Below are 19,494 nucleotides of genomic sequence, written 5' to 3'. Positions count from 1 at the left end.
TGAGACAGGTGATATGTACTTGAATGTAGTTGACAGTTGTAGCATTATGTCTAATGACTATGAGTTGACTATGGGTTATCACATGATTGTTTGTAAACTTTGATTTCAAATTGATAGATATGATTGTCTTGATATTTGGAACATGTGGTTGACATGTGCAAGCAATTGCAGGAAACATGCTTGGTATTAGCACGACAAGGTCATAGTTGATGTGTTTATATAACTAACAATTGGGTGATGTGACAGTACATCGTAAGACTCAATTGCAACAGAGTAAACACAAAAGAAAGGAATTGGGAAAGAATTCCTTTGGCTAGGTTTGGAAACCCTAATTCCAATCGAATGAGTGCTTTGCATATAAGAAGTCTTATTGACCTTAATATTGTCTAAAATTATGGATATGTGCTATATTCATGGACAAGTTTTTGACAGGTATATTAGCTAGTCTCTAGTTACAAGTGGATTTGTCAAGGGAATTAGAGTCCCTTGAGAGATGGTGTGGATGTGTTCAGTTGCAAGAAACATGCTTGGCACATGAAGATGAGGTAACTGGTGTATTATTATGCTTATTTGTGCACTAACAATTATGCGTTAATGACAACATGATGTAGGGAGTTGCATGGCAAGAGAGGTTGCCATGAAATCTTGAAGAAGGCTTAGGTCACGTTTTCGTTAGGAACCATGGGGTTTGAGTCATGGTGTCTATTTTTAGTCTTTTTATTTTGGTCTTTTGCGATTGTTGCACTTGCTTTGTGATTTTGATTGTGTATGGTGCATAACTATGCCACTTTGTTACGGTGTGATATTTATTTTAGTTTTCATGGTCTTGTTGTTTTTTATGTTCTCTCCCTCTATTGTTTTGAGTCTTGGGAATTGGTTGAGAAAGAGGAAAGTAAATGGAGCTCGAGGAGAGATGTGTGGTACCCAATAGGTAATGTAAGAAACGGATGAAGCTCGGTGCATGAGTAACCACAACAGATGTTATGAAACCAACTCATAAAAAGATAGAAAATAAAGATCAATGCCTTAGAAATCACCCTCTTCGAGGGGGTGTTAGGCCCCTATACTACTAGTGTAACCCCTTATTGTTATTAGTACAACCCACTTATTACATTGATGTACCCATGTAGTGCCCATATTGTTACTAATGTGCCCCATAGAAGCCCACTATTGTTATTATTGTGCCCTTACATTATTATTGTTATGTCGGCTCTGGTTATGTTATGACCCTTTAGACTCCTATATATAGAAAGGAGGTCTTTTCATTTGTATCATCCAAGAATTGTTCATTTATGTAATGTAAAGGAGGTTTCCCCCTCGAAGAGGTTGAATTCTAAGGCATTTATCTATCTTTTCTATCTTTTATTGAGCTGGTTTCATAACATTTGGTATCGGAGCTTTGGATTCTAGGGTTTCGCTGCTCCAAATAGGTCATCGTGGCATTTTCAATATAACTTTTTTTCTGTGATGTTTCAGAAGTCACAAAAAAAAACCCATTGGAGAAGAAATCGTGCTGAACCTTGGGTCCGAATTTCAGAGCTTTTCTCATGATATTTGTGGAGATATGATCTGAGGAAGTTGATCTTTTTGCAGACTCCTGAATTACATTCAAAACAGGTGACCTGGGGAAAATAGTCATAACTTTCTCTCTGAGCATTGGATTGAAATTTCGTAAGAAGGTACAGAAAGAGGACGGACTTTAGTTTCTTGTATATCGTTTTCAGAACCAAATATCGAAAATTGTAGACGTGGCACTTCATACAACTTCGCTCTTCTGGAAAGGTCTATAATCCGGTCATCTTTAGAGATTGTGCATAACTCTTCCTTGGAGAATCCAATTTGGATCAGACTGGTGGCATTGGAAAGAGGACACAGAGGGCTACTACAGGTAGCAATTTTAGAACTTAAATATCCACAAGTACAGAGTTACAGTTGTTTCAAGTTCGAGGTCCTAAAATCAAGAAAAAGAAAGATGAGGAAGTTTGATGGCAAGGATCCGGTAAATTGGATACTTCAGATGGAGCAATATTTTGATCTACATGGTGTACCACTGTTACAAAAGGTATGTATTGCATCTTCATATTTAGAATCAGATCAATTTTTATGGTATAAAGGGCTTTGTTCTCTTAAAAAACTTGTTACGTGGTCAATTCTCACGGAGGAAATGATAGCACATTATGAGGATGTGGAAGCATTGTTTTGTGCTATTTCTATTATCCAACTAGATTGGATAAACGAAGTAAGGGATGAATGGAAGAAGGACAAAGAAGTATGGTCACTTATTCAAAACTTGCAAAAGATCCCAATTCAAACAATATTGCCAGATATTGAAAAGGAAGGAAAAATCATATTGGAACCTGGAGCAGTCACAGAAACAAGAGCTCGACAACTACGAAATCGATCAATTTCAGAGTATCTCATCAAGTGGAAGAACTTACCCGCTGAAGATTCCACATGGGAGGACAAGAATTTTATACAGAAGCATCAAGAACTACTCAAGCATTGAGGACAACACTTTTTGAAGGAGAGGGGCATGTTAGGCCCCTATACTACTAGTGTAACCCCTTATTGTTAGTAGTACAACCCACTTATTATATTGATGTACCCATGTAGTGCCCATATTGTTACTAATGTGCCCCATAGAAGCCCACTATTGTTATTATTGTGCCCTTACATTATTCTTGTTATGTCGGCTCTGGTTATGTTATGACCCCTTAGACTCCTATATATAGAAAGGAGGTCTTTTCATTTGTATCATCCAATAATTGTTCATTTATGTAATGTAAAGGAGGTTGCCCCCTCGAAGAGGCTGAATTCTAAGGCGTTTATCTATCTTTTCTATCTTTTCTTGAGCTGGTTTCATAACAGGGGGAAACCTCCTTTACATTACACAAATGAACAATTCTTGGATGCTACAAATGAAAAAACCTCCTTTCTATATATAGGAGTCTAAGGGATCACAACATAACCAAAGCCGACCTAAAATTAATAATAGAAGGGCACAAAAATAACAATAGTGGGCTTCTATGGGGCACAATAATAACAATATGAGGATAATAGGGGCACAACAATAACAATAAGGGATATAATGACAATAGTAATGGGGGAATCACTAGTATTATAGGGGCCTAACATGCCCCTTTCCTTCAAAAAAGTGTTTTCCTCAATGCTTGAGTAGTTATGGATGCTTCTATATAGAATTTTCATCCTCCCATGTGGAATCTTCCATGGGTAAGTTCTTCCACTTGATGAGATACTCTAAAATTGATCGATTTCGTAGCTGTCAAGTTCTTGTTTCTTTGACTTCTTCAGGTTCCAATATGATTTTTCCTTCCTCATCAAGTTCTGGAAATATTGTTTGAACTAGGATCTTGTCACCTATAACCTTCTTTAATCATGAAACATGGAAAACTGGGTGCACTTGGGAAGCTGCAAGAAGCTCCAATTTGTATGCTATAGTACCTATCTTTTAGAACACCTTGTACAAACCATAATAATTTGGTGATAATTATTATCATTCTTAGATTTCTTGAGGGACATTTGTTTATATGGTTTTAGCCGTAGGAATACCCAATCACCTAAATCAAAACTTCTTTTGCTGTGATGTTGATCTGCTTGCTGTTTCATTCTATTCTATGCCAAGGTGAGGTTATCTTTTAAGGGTTGTAGAACTTGTTGTTGATGCTCGATGTGATCTTCCACTGCTTGAACCTTAGAATTTTCTCTTAAATATGATGTGATGGATGGTGGATGATATCCATAAAGTGCCATAAATGGGGTCATTTTTGTTGCAATATGGAAGGAAGTGTTATACCACCATTCAACGAGAGACAACCATTTGACCCATTGTGTCTATTTATCAGATACAAAGAAACAAAGATATGCTTTGAAACATTTGTTTACTATCTCAGTTTTCCCATCAGATTGAGGATAATAAGATAAGTTATGAGCTAATTGAGTATCAAGACAAGAAAATAATTCTGTCCAAAAATTTCCAGTGAAAATGGGATCTTTGTCGCTTACAATATTCTTTGGGTTTCCATGTAGCTTTTGAATGGTTTCCATAAATGAATTAGAAAATGTACTAGCTTTAAATGGATGATATAATGCACAAAAGTGTGCATACTTGGTAAGTCTATCAACTACCACCAAGATAACACTCTTCCCTTCAGAATTGGGTAAACCTATGATAAAATACATTGAAACCTCCTCCCAACATTGGCTTGGAATGGATAAAGGTTGTAATAGACCTGGGGTCTTAATTGTTTCAACTTTATTTTTTTGGAAAACCAAACATTCCACCACAAACCTTTGAATATCTGATTTAAGGCCATCCCAAAAAAATTCCTTGTTAACCTTGTGGCAAGTTTTTAGAAATCTTGAGTGCCCTCCTAAGGGAGAGGTGTGAAATTCCCTAAGAATATTTTGCTTGAGCTGGGAATTACTACATAGGTATAACCAATCGTTGTCACTGGACCATATCGAATCATTTTTCCAGCTAAATGTATCAGATGTACTAGGATATTGTTGTATCTTTTGAATAGGTGCCGACACTTCTTTGTCATTCTTACATTCATCCCTTGCTTCGTTTATCCAATCTGGTTGAATAATAGAAATGGTGCAAAGAAATGCTTCCACATACTCATCCTTTCTTGAGAGTGCATTTGCCACAACATTTTGATTCCATTTTTTATATATGATTTCAAAGTAATAACCCAACATCTTTGTGACCCATTTTTGATACTCTTCTGAAGCTAATCTTTGTTCTAAAAAGCATTTAAGACTATCATGATCTATTTTTACCTTGAAGCATCTTCCCATTAGGTAGGGTTTCAATTTCTTAAGTGCATGTAGTATTGCCAACATTTTATTCTCATAAATAGCTTTATGTAAATACTTTCCTTTGATTGGATGAATTTCGAAAGAAATGGGTCTTTCTTCTTGCATTAAAACAACACCAATTCCATTTCCTGAGGCATCACATTCCATAATAAAGTTTTTTGTGAAGTCTGGTGTAGCTAAGACTAGTGCTTGGCACATTTCCTCTTTAAGATGTTCAAAGGCCTTTGTTGCTTCTGGAGTCCATGAAAATGCATCTTTTTCAACAATGTTGTTAGAGGTGTTTCTATTCTCCCATAATTATTAACAAACTTGCGATAATACCCTCTGAACTCGAGAAATCCTCATAGATGCTCTATGGATGTGGGGATTTTCCATTTCTTAATGGTTTTAATTTTTCTAGGGCCTACCTTAACACCTTCATGAGATACAATATGACCTAGATATGCCACCTCTTGTACTCCAAAGAAACATTTGGAGCTTTTTGCATATAATTGTTTCTCCTCCAATAGTTTGAGCACCCTGTCAACATGTTGAACATGATCCTTTGAAGACTTGATGTAGATTAGTATATCATCAAAAAATACCATCACACATTTTCTAAGGAAGGGTTTGAAAATGGAATTCATCAAACCTTGAAATGTAGAAGGTGCATTGGTAAGGCCAAAAGCCATGACCAAAAATTCATAATGACTGTCATGAGTTCTATATGTTGTTTTTGGAATGTCTTTAGTCTTCATTCTGATTTGAAGATATCCTGAATGAAGATCCAACTTGGTGAAGTAGATTTATCCATGCAATTCATCCAATAATTCATCAATGACAGGAATGGAAAATTTATCTTTAATAGTGAGCTTGTTGAGCCCCTTATAATCTGGACAAATGCGCCATGATCCATCCTTCTTGTGAACCAATACTACTGGAGTAGAGAAATAAGTTTGACTAAGTTGAATTATACCAACCTCTAGCATTTCTGCAACCATACATTCAATTTCACTCTTTTGGGCATAGGGATATCTATAAGGCCCGATGTTTGGAGGAACACTTCCTGGAATCAAATGAATAGCATGATTACAATCATGAATATGTGGGAGGCCTTTGGGAGTCTCAAATACCTCAGAATGATTGTCCAAGACTTTTTGGAGATCTGGAGAGATATATGATTTCGATGTGGGAACCTCTAGCGAACATAATTGTGCAATTACAACTCATTGTTCCTTCTTTAGAAGCTTTGTCATACCGTTAGAGCTGATTATGTTTCCCAATTTCCCTGCAATACCCCTTAATTAAACTTCCTTTCCTTCTGTAGAAAATTTCATGAAAAGTTCTTGAAAATTAAAGGCTATTGTACCCAAGGATTGTAGCGATTGGACTCCTAGTAAAACATCAACACCACCCATTGGAATGGAAATCATTGGGCTATTCAATACACATTCTCCCATGGATAGCTTGATATTATGGCACTTTCCAGAGAAATTTATGGTTCCTGCACTTGCAACCATCACTTGACACTCTGGTGCTGGATATAGGAAGCAATTCAATTCCTTGGCTATCTTCCAATGAATAAAATTATGGGTACTGCCTGAATCAATCAACACTATTACCTTTTTCTTCTTGATATGCCCTTCTATCTTGATAGTTTGAGGAGTGCTAATTCCAGCTAATGAATTATAAGATATGGTCAGATTCATTTCTTCTTTATCTAGGGTTTGTTCCTGGTGTATATCCTCTTCTTTTGGCATTTCTTGTTCCTTTTCTTCCTCCTCTTCACAATTTATGTAAAATAATTTCTTCTCAGCACACTTATGACCTTTAGTGTATTTTCTATCACAACTGTAACAAAGCCCTTTTGCTCCCTTTTATTCCAATTGTTGTGGTGTCAACCTTGTAGGTTGTGGATGGCTAGGGGCAACAACACTTCCATTTTTATGATTGTGAGTGGTAGGCTTCCTTGTTGCCATAATTTTGCTTTCCATTTTTCTTTCGAACATGAATGCCTTCTCAAATGAATCAGGTTCGAAAATGCGAACCTCATGTTGGATCTTATCCTTTAAAGTCCCTATGAACACATCAATCATATGCTCCTATGGAATATATTTAACTCTTATATTCAACTTTTGGAAGTCCTCAATGTCCTCCATCATTGAACCCTTTTGTTTGAGATTTATCAATTGGCTAAAACAATGTTGCTTTTTGTATCCTTATAATGTGCTATCATTTCATTCGTAAAAATGGCCCAAGTGACAATTTGTTTACGAGAGAAAAGCCATCGATACCATACAAACTGATTTGGTTCCAAATATAAAGTTGCAATGCATACCTTTTGTGTGTTTTTCACATTATGGAGATCGAAATTCCTCATATCGATCTTTGGAAAATGGTGGTTCTTCGATCCAACGTTAGAGTCTATGAAATCATGATTAACATTTATTTTGTTCTCATCACGAGTTTACTTTACTACCCTTTTGCCATTAGTAAGCATTTCTTGTAGGAATTTTGTCAAATGTATCTTCAAATCTTCCACCTTAGCTTCCACGCCTTTCTTTAAATAATCCATCTTAGCTTCCACGCCATCCATATTAGCTTCCACGCCATCCATCTTAGCTTCTACGTCATTCATCTTAGCTCTATGCCTTTCTTTAAACCATCCATCTTATCTTCCACGCCATACATATTAGCTTCTACGTCTTTCTTTAAACCATCCTTCTTAGCTTCTATTACTTTTTGTGCGAGTGAAATTTGTTGCACTTGGTCTCGTAATTTTGATATATCATGCTACATTTCTTCTTCTTCTTCATGAGTCATGCTAGAGATTTCTGGTTTCTTACTAGGCATTTCCATTTTATTTCTGCGGGGCATAAATTACTGATAATAATGATTCACTGTGCCCTTTGAATTCCTTCAAACTAATTTTTCAAACCAAACTTATGCAAAAATATAAAAAAATTACACACCGTTTTTCACTTTGTGGGAGCTTGATATTGAATATACTGTATCTCTGTAATTTTGGATCTCCAAGATCTACAATTACTTCCTGCAATAACCCTCTGAGTACTCTTTCTAACCCCGCAAGTCTGATCAATATTGGATTCTCCAATGAAGAGTTATGCCAAATCTCCCACAATGACCTGATTATAGGCTGGTTCCATAGAGCGAGATTGTATGAAGTGCCACGAGTCACTGTTTTGACCTTAGGATCTGAAACTGATACAAAAAAACTATAGTTCATCCTCTTTTTGTAAATTCTTACGAAATTTCAATCTGATTCTCAGAAAAAAAGCTATGGTGATTTTCCCTAGGTCACCTGTTTGAGATATAATTCAGGATCTTGTAAAAACCCTAACTTCCTTAGATCATATCTCCGAAAATATAGTGAGACAAGATCTAAACTTTGGACCTGAGGTTCAGAGAGATTTCGGCTCAAATGGGGTTTTTTTCCGCTTTTGAAACATCGTAGAAAAAAAGTTATAGTGAAAATTTCACAATGACCTGTTTGGAGCAGCGAAACCCTAGAATCCAAGCTCTAATACCAAATGTTATGAAACTAGCTCACAAAAAGATAGAAAAGAAAGATCAACGTCTTAGAAATCAGCCTCTTTGAGGGGGAAACCTCCTTTACATTACACAAATGAACAATTCTTGGATACTACAAATGACAAAACCTCCTTTCTATGTATAGGAGTCTAAGGGGTCCCAATATAAAGAAAGTCGACCTAACACTAATAATATAAGGGCACAAAAATAACAATAGTGGGCTTCTATGGGGCACAGTAATAACAATATGGGGACAATAGGGGCATAACAATAACAATAAGGGATACAATGACAATAGTAATGGGGGAATCACTAGTATTATAGGGACCTAACAGTGGAAGGTAAGACTATGAAAATCAGTTGGATTGGTTGGGTCCATTGTAGTAAATGGACGATGGCAGTAAAGTCATGAGAATGGTATCCAAAAAGGTAAAGTAAATGGATCTGAAGCATCAGACGCCTTGGCTGTGTTGGGAACAACTATTATTAATGTTGCACATGCATTGTGTGAATAAAAGAAGTTCTCTTAAACATTGACCTTGATATATGGTAATTGTGATATGATCATGATTATATTGATGTTTATATATGTATACATGTGGGAGTGTATGTATGTCATGTTTGACAGGGTCATCATGGATCATGATTATTAATGCTAACATTTATGTGTATGTATGCATATTGTTGTCTGACAAGATCATGATTGTTTATGCTAATGTTTATGTATATGTATGTATGTATCCATGTATCTATGTCATTGTTTGATAGATCATCAAGAATCAATCTTGTGGCAAAATTATTTCTTATGCATGCAAATGGCATGAAGAAGTTCCTGGCTATGAGTAATCAGGTGGGAAGAGTAGTCATGAAAAATTTATGAAGTTAGTATTATGTGAATATGAATTTATATTGTATTTTTGTATTATGCATATGCTTATGTTATGGACAAGTTATACCGAGGTATACATCAAGAAAGTGAAAGCAGTGTGGTCCACGACATGCTAGGATAAGCATGGATAAGACACCGGAAGCAAGGTTTCTTGGTAAGGACAATGTGGTTTTCGATGTGTGGTACTATTGTTGTGCATATGTTGTACATGTTGCATCTATGATATGTGCACATGCCGTGTTGTGAATATATAGTGTGTGTACATGTTGCTTATGCAGTGTTATGTACAAGATGGTATAGACAGTGTTGTGTGAATATTGCATATGGTGTTGTGTGCATGATTGGATATGCAGTCCTGTGTAAATATGATGCTATGTACATGTTGGATATGCAGTTCTATGTATAGGTGGTGTTACGTGCATGTTTTACGTGTGGTGCTATGTACATATGGTGTTGTGTTCATGATTGTACTAGTGGTGATGTGTGCATGTGGTGTTGTGTACATGTTGTAAAAGTGGCATTGTGTGCAGGTGGTGCTGTGTAAATGTCGTGTATGTGGTGTTGTGTACATATGGTGTCGTGTACATGTCGTGCATGTGGTACTATGTACATGTGGTATTGTGTACATGTTTTACAATGGTGCAGTATACATGTGGCATTGTGTACATGTTGTGTAGGTGGTGTCGTGTACATGTGATGTTGTTCACACATTGTGTAAGTGGTTGCAGTGTACAGGTCATACTATGTACATGTGGTACATATGGTATTGGGGTAGATGCATGCACTACATGGTGTTGTATGACGTGTGTAGTTGTGTCTATGTAATGAGAACTATGTGTATGTGCACATGTTTGAGGAGAAGGCACTAGGTGTTTGTCAGGTGTGGCAACCTATCGAGAGTGCATATAGAATAATGACAAAGGTAGAAGCTAAGGATTTATTAAAGGCTAAGTATCAATATTTTATTTCAGTTTTATTATGCATGTGATTTATGATTATGGTCTATGATGATTATATGTGATCTATGATTCTGGTTTATGATGGTTACATGTGATCTGTGATTTTACATGTGATGGTTTTGTTTTGAGATAACTTGATGTGATATGTTTATTCATGTTGTTTTGACCAAATAGTTAGTTTGACTTATTGTTGCAAGAAGTGAAAAAAATTACAGGTGTACCTTATTGATGAGCTACCAATGAGGTATGATGTGAATTTATTTCAATTTATTTTAAATCTAATGGAAGTTATGTGTTTGGTACAGGAAGCATGAAATGTCCAGTTGGGTGGTTGAAATAGACTACAAGATTTAGCAACAACAATGAAATAAATTGGAACATGCAGTAGTATGCTAGTAAAGCACTTCAAGACCAGGGCCATTATGGGACACTGGTACCCAATAGTGTCCATTGATTTCCATGAGCATGCTATGACTGATATGATGGTTTGAGGTAGGTATATGCCTTAGTTGTTTGACTTTTCGATGCAAGAAAGCCTTGCCAAGGGATGGATCGCCCGGGATAGGGGATTCTCGTGGAACTTGGAATGTGAGTGAATACATGAAAGGGGTGACTAGATTGCCCAAGGGACTGTGTAAAAGAGAAGGAAAGGTCATGGATATATTTGTTTTGTTCATGAACATTGCCAGATGTAATCAAATTCACATTGGGAGTGTGCCCTGGAACAATGATTCGGTAACTGTTCACTGAAAGGAAAAGTGGAGCAGGATTATAGCATTAGACATTGGATGTAGATTTGACTTTGCAGTGGATTATGGACTTCCTAAGAAGGAGGTGAATCCTGGTATTACTTTGAGGGTGGAGATGTGAGCCTCTGGATTCCCTTATTGATTGATATGGGAATTGTATCCTCTTGTTTGTTGGTTTAGCAGATGTGCATATGTGTATATGTGGTTATTGTAAATATCGTAATGAGCCGTGTTATAAAGCTCTAGTATGCGGTATGGTTGTTATCTTGTCATGTTCTTATGTTTTAGCATATGGCCATTGTAAATACTACAATGAGCTATGTTATAAAGCTCCATGGGTAGTGTGCTTTATTTTCAATAGTTTTGCTAAGGTCTTGCTGTGGTCTAACATTGAGGACGATGTTCCCTAAGGGGGAGGATTCTGTAACAACCCTAGTGAAAATTCCATGTAATAAAATTTAATAAAGGAAAAAATAATAACCACAGTTGATGGGACACTTATTCCAAGCTGAATGTTGGGCAGGACATCCTAGTGTGGGTGCTCTTTTGGTTGTTTATGGCTAACGAAATTGGCAAAGAAAATGGCTAAGGCTTTGGAAAGGAAAAATGGAATTTTTCGCACATTTATTTATGAAAATGATGGAAAATAGGAGAAAAGGAAGGTGAAAGGTCACAGGTTGCATGTGAGGAAAAAATTAAAGGAAAATAATGGAAAATGAAGAAAAAATAGGCCTCATTAATAAAAGGCTTTTGAGGATCAGTTAGGAAGCTCTTAGTTAGTATAAGCTCTTGGCTCAAAATTTTTCTATAGTTATGCATGGGATCAAGAAAGGAAAAGAAGGCAAGAAGAAGGAAGGAGAAAGCAAGGAAGAGAAGGATCAAGCAGCTACATCATGGTTCTCTGCAGGGATCTCTTTGTATATGTATTTTCCTTACTAGATTTGGCATGAATGGTATTACACATGGTTCTTTTCTATCATGGCATGGGTATTTATAGGTGTAATAGTTTTTTCAGCCTAGCATTCCCATTTCCAGATAGCCATGGTGTGATGGGGTTCTCATGTTTTGGTTAAGATGGATTGTCCGATGGATTCAAAGCTAAGAGGGGTGGATATCTGAATGATATAGCACATGGCATAGTGGTCCCTAAACTAGACTATAGATCACGATAAAGTCACTCACCTAGTGACCCCTAAGCTAGAATGTGGGTTGTGGTAAACCCAGAATTGCATTGCCTTGGTGGGTCTAAGAATCATTATCAGTGAATGACAGGATATATGGGAAAGCCAAGAGGTGGTTTTCTCGCCGTTGGGCCTAGTAATCGTAATTTTGGGATATGCAGTAAAGCTGAGAGAGTGGGTCTCAATTTAGGGCCTAGTGATCTAGGTTTGGATTACAGTAAAGCCTAAACAGGAAAATTCCTCATGGTGTAGGTGGAGAAATCTGGTGGAATCCATGCTTGTTTGGCCTAGTGATAGGGTGGAGATCACAGTGAATCCTATTATGATGTGCTCATTGTGTTGGCCTAGTGATCCAGAATGGATTACGGTAAAGCTTGGTTTCTATTCATGAGGGTGAGGTGGTTTAGCCTCGGTATGCCTTGGTTGGTTCTTTTGGTTTGAACATTCATGCTTGGAAAATGGCACGAGGGTGAATGACTGAAGAGAGATTTGGCTCAGCCATTCTATGGTCGAGTTGAACATAGAAGTCCCATCCTCGGTTTGGTTTTTGCATTATTAATGAAAGGTTATTTATCCTTGTATGCTTAGGAGCATTTTGATGGATCATATGTGGTTTATATGGCTATACTTTCATGAGTATATTTGTTGTTATTATGCTGGTTATATGTGTGTTTTATGACAACAACTATGTATGGCTCTTGGCATGTTTTTACTTGTAAATAAATGGATAATGTATCTATGGCCTAATAGATGGAAGTGAAGCAAATGTCATGATGGAACAATGGTTCTTAGAGATTCTCAGATAAGTACACAGTCCTTATGTTTAATTCTGTTGGTTACACCTATAGATTACATGTTTGCGACATGTTTCACGAAATGCCTGTCATGTCTAGTAGGGATCTGATTAAGGTATCTTTTAACTTATTGATTTTGCATCAGTGTTTCCCTATTATTTTATTGCTCCTAAGTTATAATTCCATTATGGGTGGTGACCTGGGATCTGGGCCTAAAAAAGTGGATCAAATCGCAGATCACTGGCGTGACACTAGAAAATTGGGTCTCTGGATGCTATCAAGAAAGTCTATGAGAGCGAATTTAGGGCTTTGGATTTTGTCATTCCTATAATATGAGAGAGACTAAGGCTTAAGATGTCCAGAACATTAGTGGGACCCAAGGACTGGATGTCTGAGTGGCTGACATGTCTACTAAGGATTTTGTTACTGATGTGGATAGGTTGGTTGATGTGTTCCATCGATTCCACTTCCTTAAGGTCACATAGGAGGTCCAATCCAATCATAGTAGCCTCTTGTCGCATGTTTACCCTGGTTGGTTGATTACTTGGGTAGATGTGTGAGGAGGGTGTTACACATATACACCCATACACTCATGGCAACACATCCCATAACAACACCATAAGCCGTGACATGGCGACATCACTACAACCATGATCAACACCATGCAAATGCAACAAGAACATGGAATAGAAGCATGAGAAACACATATACAACTGACATGAATGCATGACCAACACACCTCCCATCTAGTCTAAGGTGTGAACCATGCTCTGATACCACTCTATAACACCCTCCTCTCACATCTACCCAAGTAACTGACCAACCGAGGTAAGCATGTGATGAGAAGTTACTATGATATGATTCGACCTCGTAAGTCACATTAAGGAAGCAGAACCGACAGAAACACACCATACAAATCTTCAACATTAGCAATATGATCCCTAGGAACCATCCCAACCTTTCTACTAATTAGCCCCTGGGTCCCACTGAGCTTTTTAGCTATTAAACCTCTGGACACTCCCATGTTATGGGCATGTCAACATCAAGGGAGATTTGGACACACCCACAAGCCTGCATGCCTACATCCGGGGACTATTTCTAGTAGATTTGTGCTAGATTTTGGGTAATTTAAGGAACTTTTCAACCCTAGAATTCTGGCCACTACCCAAAACTTGTTGTAACTTCCAGAATCGAAGGGAAAATTATAGAACAAGCATATGTTATCCTCATCAAGCTTGAAAAAAATAAAGAGGTACTAGTCAGCAATGACTGGGGAAAAATTGGGAAGAAAACTTGAAGAACTTTATTGGTAGTAAGTCACTCTTGAACATGACACTTTCACTCCGCATCCGAGTCAGGTTGGGTTGTTCCGTTCACTGGTCATATCACCATTGGTCCATCACACCGTCCACATTTGGGGTTAACTCTACCAATCCATCATGTCAGTGTCGCCAATATGTTCAAGAGAAGTCGCTCAGAGAATTCACCTATGTCTCATCCACTGCAATACATTTACACTCTATTCTTTCATGACCACCACCCTGAACCTTATATCATCAGATCGTTTTCACCTCCATTAAAATCATTTGCTCTGTTCCATGTCGTAGATGTGGGATTCATTAAGGCCCTCCTATGACAGATCACTTCTTGTCGACATCAGCTCATTATCCAGGAAGTCGATCTAGGAACAACCCTTTCAGTACTTTGAAGCTTGCATGCCTCAATGGAAAGTTTCTCACTTCTGGCGACAGGTTTACATCAATGGCCTACGACTGCAATATTTTTCATGGTGTTCGACACCAAGTCCCTTTTTCACACCACATGAATTGTACTGTTGTACCTTGAGGGTCATCATCATTATCAGTGATTCCTCTCGCGCCTATTAACAACTTACATCGCTGGCTGGTAATCAGGCGATGTCTTTCCATGTTCGACTCCAGAACATCTCTCACATGGATCGACTTGTACTTTGAGTGAAGATCGAACGAGATTGAAGACCCCGGATCTAGTTTCATCCATCCGGGCTGTGATATATATTCAGGAAAATAAAGACATCAAATGTACATCATTGCTGCACAGATAATCATCCAATCTGAGGGATGATGGCTCTACCAGAATCATCAGTCTGCACACAGATGATTGTCTGTCTTATGTACATGAAAATGAATTTATAAAGCTGAGCATGGGAATGCCCGCCTCAGCTAGATCATGAAAATATTATGAAGATAATGTATTGTATTGTATCTTATTGCAGGTCGCCTTCCAACTCGAAAAAACTTCAGATCCTCATGATAAAGCATTTCACCCGAGATCAAAAGATTAACGACCTCATGCTTTAGGGGGAAACTATTATAGAAATTTTTGGGCACTCTCCTAAGTCCCTAAAAGTTTTGTTCCATCCCCTAAAAGAATAAGGTCAACTGATTACATCATCTCCCAGAAGTTCTCCATGAAAAACTACTCAGAATTGGTCAAAGCTGGACCACCTCACCTACTCCATTGTCAAAGTGCGATGCATCCCACCTAAATACACACAGGAGGTGCGATGCATATTGAAAAGCCCTTCTATCGGGTGTGATGGACGAGAGTGGACAAATGGCAGAGTCAATTTTCTAGGTGGATGATCATGGAATCTTCCAGAAACTTCTCCTGTGACACTTGCCTCTCTGAATTCGCCCAGGGATGAGTAAGAGATCATCAATCTCCAAGTGGAATCAAGAACTGTCAGAGAGAGGACACTAATCAAATCTCAGAAGCTAACTCACCTCCGTACAATCATCTATATATGGATCGCTCATCCCAGAGATCCAGGGGGCTGGAATTTTATATCTTGTAAGGAAGTGTTGCTGGTTTCTTGGTGTAACATCATAGTGTTGGGTGATCTAAGCTTTTCATGAGGTGAAGAAGGGCTTTCTTGCTGAGAGGATGACGTTGGGTTAGAAAATTGGTTGTAATCCTCTTTTCTATTCTTGATATTAATAAAGCTATTCAAGTTTTGCTCCACATTCTTGTATGATTGATAATATATGCATTTGTGTGGTCAATATATATCTGGTCCTATATTGTTTATGATAGTAGATCTCTGTTCTTGGATAGTGTTATGCTGCCTTGATTCCACAGGTGCTCTTTGAAGCCGGGTAGACGAGGAAGCAAGTGGCAGAGGTCTATTAGAAGGGATAGGAATCAAGTAAGGAACCAAGTGCAAGACAAAGGTTGGTCTCCTTTGTTCCCCTCTTATCTACTTCTCATAAAGGAAAACTAAAGTAGTTTTAGTTTGTTTGTTTCTAAGATAGCTACCAGTCTTAGTGGGACTAGTAGCTATGCATAGACACTAGATTTCCCGATAACACTTTTGATTCATCATCATCAGTAATAACTCCAATAGCACGCAAGTGCTTCTCTACAACAATTTCCTCTTCAAAATTTTGTGCCAATGTTTCTTTTGCATCTCTTTTCACAAATGAGGAAATGTTAGTGGGCAAGGCAATGGTGTAATAACTAATAGTAATTGAATCATGTAGTTCCATGCCTTGGGGAAAATTTTTAAATATACTATTGAACTTTTGATTAAAGTGTTTTATTTTCTTCTTTTAACCCATCTTACTATTTTTGAGCTCTTTCAATAACATGGTGTGAGCTTCGTCAATTGAAAATTTACCTAGAGATAACTTCCTAAACTCCCTCCAACTATAGATTGAATTGATAGGAAGACTATGGTACCATGTTGTTGCTCTACCTTCTAATTTATAAGGGAAAAGTATGGAAGAAACATAATCATACCTTACTTCCTACATCTGTAAATTCATGTAGAAGTGTCAATTTGATCTTTTGCCTTTTTCTTCTCGTTTGGATCATACTTTGATAAGAAATTTTCCAAATGTCTAGGTGTCTTATGAATATTGTAGAGAAGAGAAAGAGGCCCTTGGGCCATCCAATTCAAGTCCTAGTTGACCATGTCTTCTACTCTTGGTTACTCCTCCTTTTCAGAATATGAGGAATCTTCTCCATCACCATTTAGCTCATCAAAAATATCCTCATAAAGAACAAGGTCATCCTCATACCCTTTGTTAATTTATGGAAGTGGGTTTTTCTCCACTATATCTTCTGACCATTCTGCCAACTCTTTGAAAAATGGAAAAAACCAAATTCTCTAATGTAGAAACTAATATACCAATATGAGCTATTTCTTTCCTTTTCAGAAAATGTGGGAGATTATTCACACCAGGATTTATTAAGATGGAATTTTCAAACTGATGGGCTCTAGGTCAAAGTTCCTATATATTTTTGTAGGTAACCTCATATTTCAACTCTATGTCGAGTTGAGAAGAACCTCCTACTTCAAGAATAGGAATCAGAATGGTGCTCATAATGTTGCTAACTCTTATAGAAGATGAATGGTTAGGGTGTGTGGAGTTATCAACCATAAAAACTTGGCTACTCTCCTAGCGAAATTTTTTTGATAGTGTTGGATACTACCAAATTACAAGGGATATTCCTGATATATATTCATAACTAGACCTCACACACTTTGGTGTAGGAGTCCCATTTGAAATATGGCCCAATTGTTCTTTACTTAAATATATGCCTTTACTTTTCTGTTAGCATGAGACAACATAAATTTTCTTTTGAATGAGCAAGTGAGTGTGCCTTGTGAATGTTCGATTGCATATGTATCAAGGTTTTCTTACTACAAAGGGGAAAATAAAGTGAGCCTCTAAGAGAGAAGTAATAGTAATACCCTAATGGAGACACACATGAATAAGAAAGGCTCATCTCACATCAAGCAAAATATTTCACATAGATGCAACAATCATTATAAACATCAGAACACATTTTGAATAAGTAAGCATTGAAGCTATTGAAATATTTCAATTACTCCAGTATAGGTGAAATAAAAAATGAACCATAAACATTCAAAGAATAGTCTTATAAATGTCCACATTCCATGTGTGAAAATGTATCGGCTTGAAAAGCTTCAATATTAAGAAAAAGTTCCAAGATACATAAATACAATGAACATCACTAGCTCTAATAATGGAGTGTTAAAGCCACTACTTGCTCCCAAAAAGCACCAGAGTTTTCTCTCTAATTCCTTATGGGAGAAGTCATGGTTAAAATTCCTTTACATGAGAAATTAGGATCCTTTTATAACTTGAGGAGTGACCTTTCACATCGTCATGACTCTTGACTTTCCAACTCCTAATGACCTTTGGAATTACAAATGAATTTTGGAATGACATGTGACTTTTGGTATTATATGTCATTTGGAATTCCATGAATTTTTGTTCATAAATGACTCTTGGAAGTCCACTTATTTATATTTACAATTATTACAACATTACATCATAACTTCCACATCATCATGTGATGAGAACATGACATGTCACTGCCTTTGATGACTAAGACTAGTACTGAGTGATGACATAGACTTTCTTTAGCAGTGACATTGCTTCCACTTGTGTCTTTTTTTCTATGTAGCTTTGATCATTGATGTCCTCACCCTCCAAAGGGGCTTTGATATAATGGAGTCTTCAAGGTTCATTGATAATCAAGATTCAAATGTTTTAATTTTCCTTCGATGATTCCTTTTTCTTTTCTCTTTGATCAATCTTCCTCATGTGTGCTTTTCATGTTGTTCCTCAAATACCTATATTTTCACTCATTCATGACAAACAACAGTCAACCTAAAAATATCTTATTCTACAATTCTTTATGCGAATATTTTGTTCATGCATTATCAGTGTCCTTAAAGGGAGAAAAGGGATATTTTGGATTCATGGGAACACTTTGAGAGGCTAAAGGGTTGAAAGGGGGGCTTGAGGGTTTTGGCATGTTCTTAAGGGCTCAAGAGAAAGAGGAAGTTAAGGTAGGATGCATGGAGTAAGTTCGAGGGTTGAAGGGGAACACTTCAAGCTTCCAAAGTGCACTATACACTTAAGGGATAGATAGAGGCCACACAGAACAATCATGAATGCTGAAGGATGAAGTATTTAGGCCTTCATGGTGTGCTCATGTGATTAATAGGCCCAAGAGGGAAAATGACACAAGTCTAAAGGCGGAAGGGAAAATATTTGTGCCTTCAGAATACACTCATGTGCTCAAAGAGTGATGAGGGTTTGTGACGCATTAGGGAAGGATTAAACATGAATCTTAAGGCCTTTGGGGTGCAATCATGCACTCAAGGAGAGCGCACATAGTGTGCTCAAAGGAAGACTTAATTTATGAAAGGGTGCAATTCAGAACAAGGAAGGGGAAAGGGCTTAAGGAGTGTACTCAACACACTTGGATGGTTTATGACATGCTTATGAATAAAAAGGGATTTCTAATCAAGGATTTAGAGAGTTCTCCTACCCTCTTTTCCTTAATGGGTTTACTTTGTAACCAAAATTTGTCTAAGTCTGGAACATGGGGAAATTGACAAACATGATGAGTTTAGACGTAAACGTGCACACTACACATACCAATTCATCAATAAAACTTATACAATCATTAATAATAATAAATATACATTAAAATTCCACTTTGTACACACTCCCCAAGTACAACAAG

The sequence above is a fragment of the Pinus tabuliformis genome, chromosome 3_2 (genome assembly GCF_031772625.1).
Source record: "Pinus tabuliformis cultivar Carrire ecotype Pingquan chromosome 3_2, CPIR1, whole genome shotgun sequence".
Classification (NCBI taxonomy): domain Eukaryota; kingdom Viridiplantae; phylum Streptophyta; class Pinopsida; order Pinales; family Pinaceae; genus Pinus; species Pinus tabuliformis.
The sequence above is the reverse complement of the archived record's forward strand: the minus strand, read 5'-3'. Positions refer to the sequence as shown.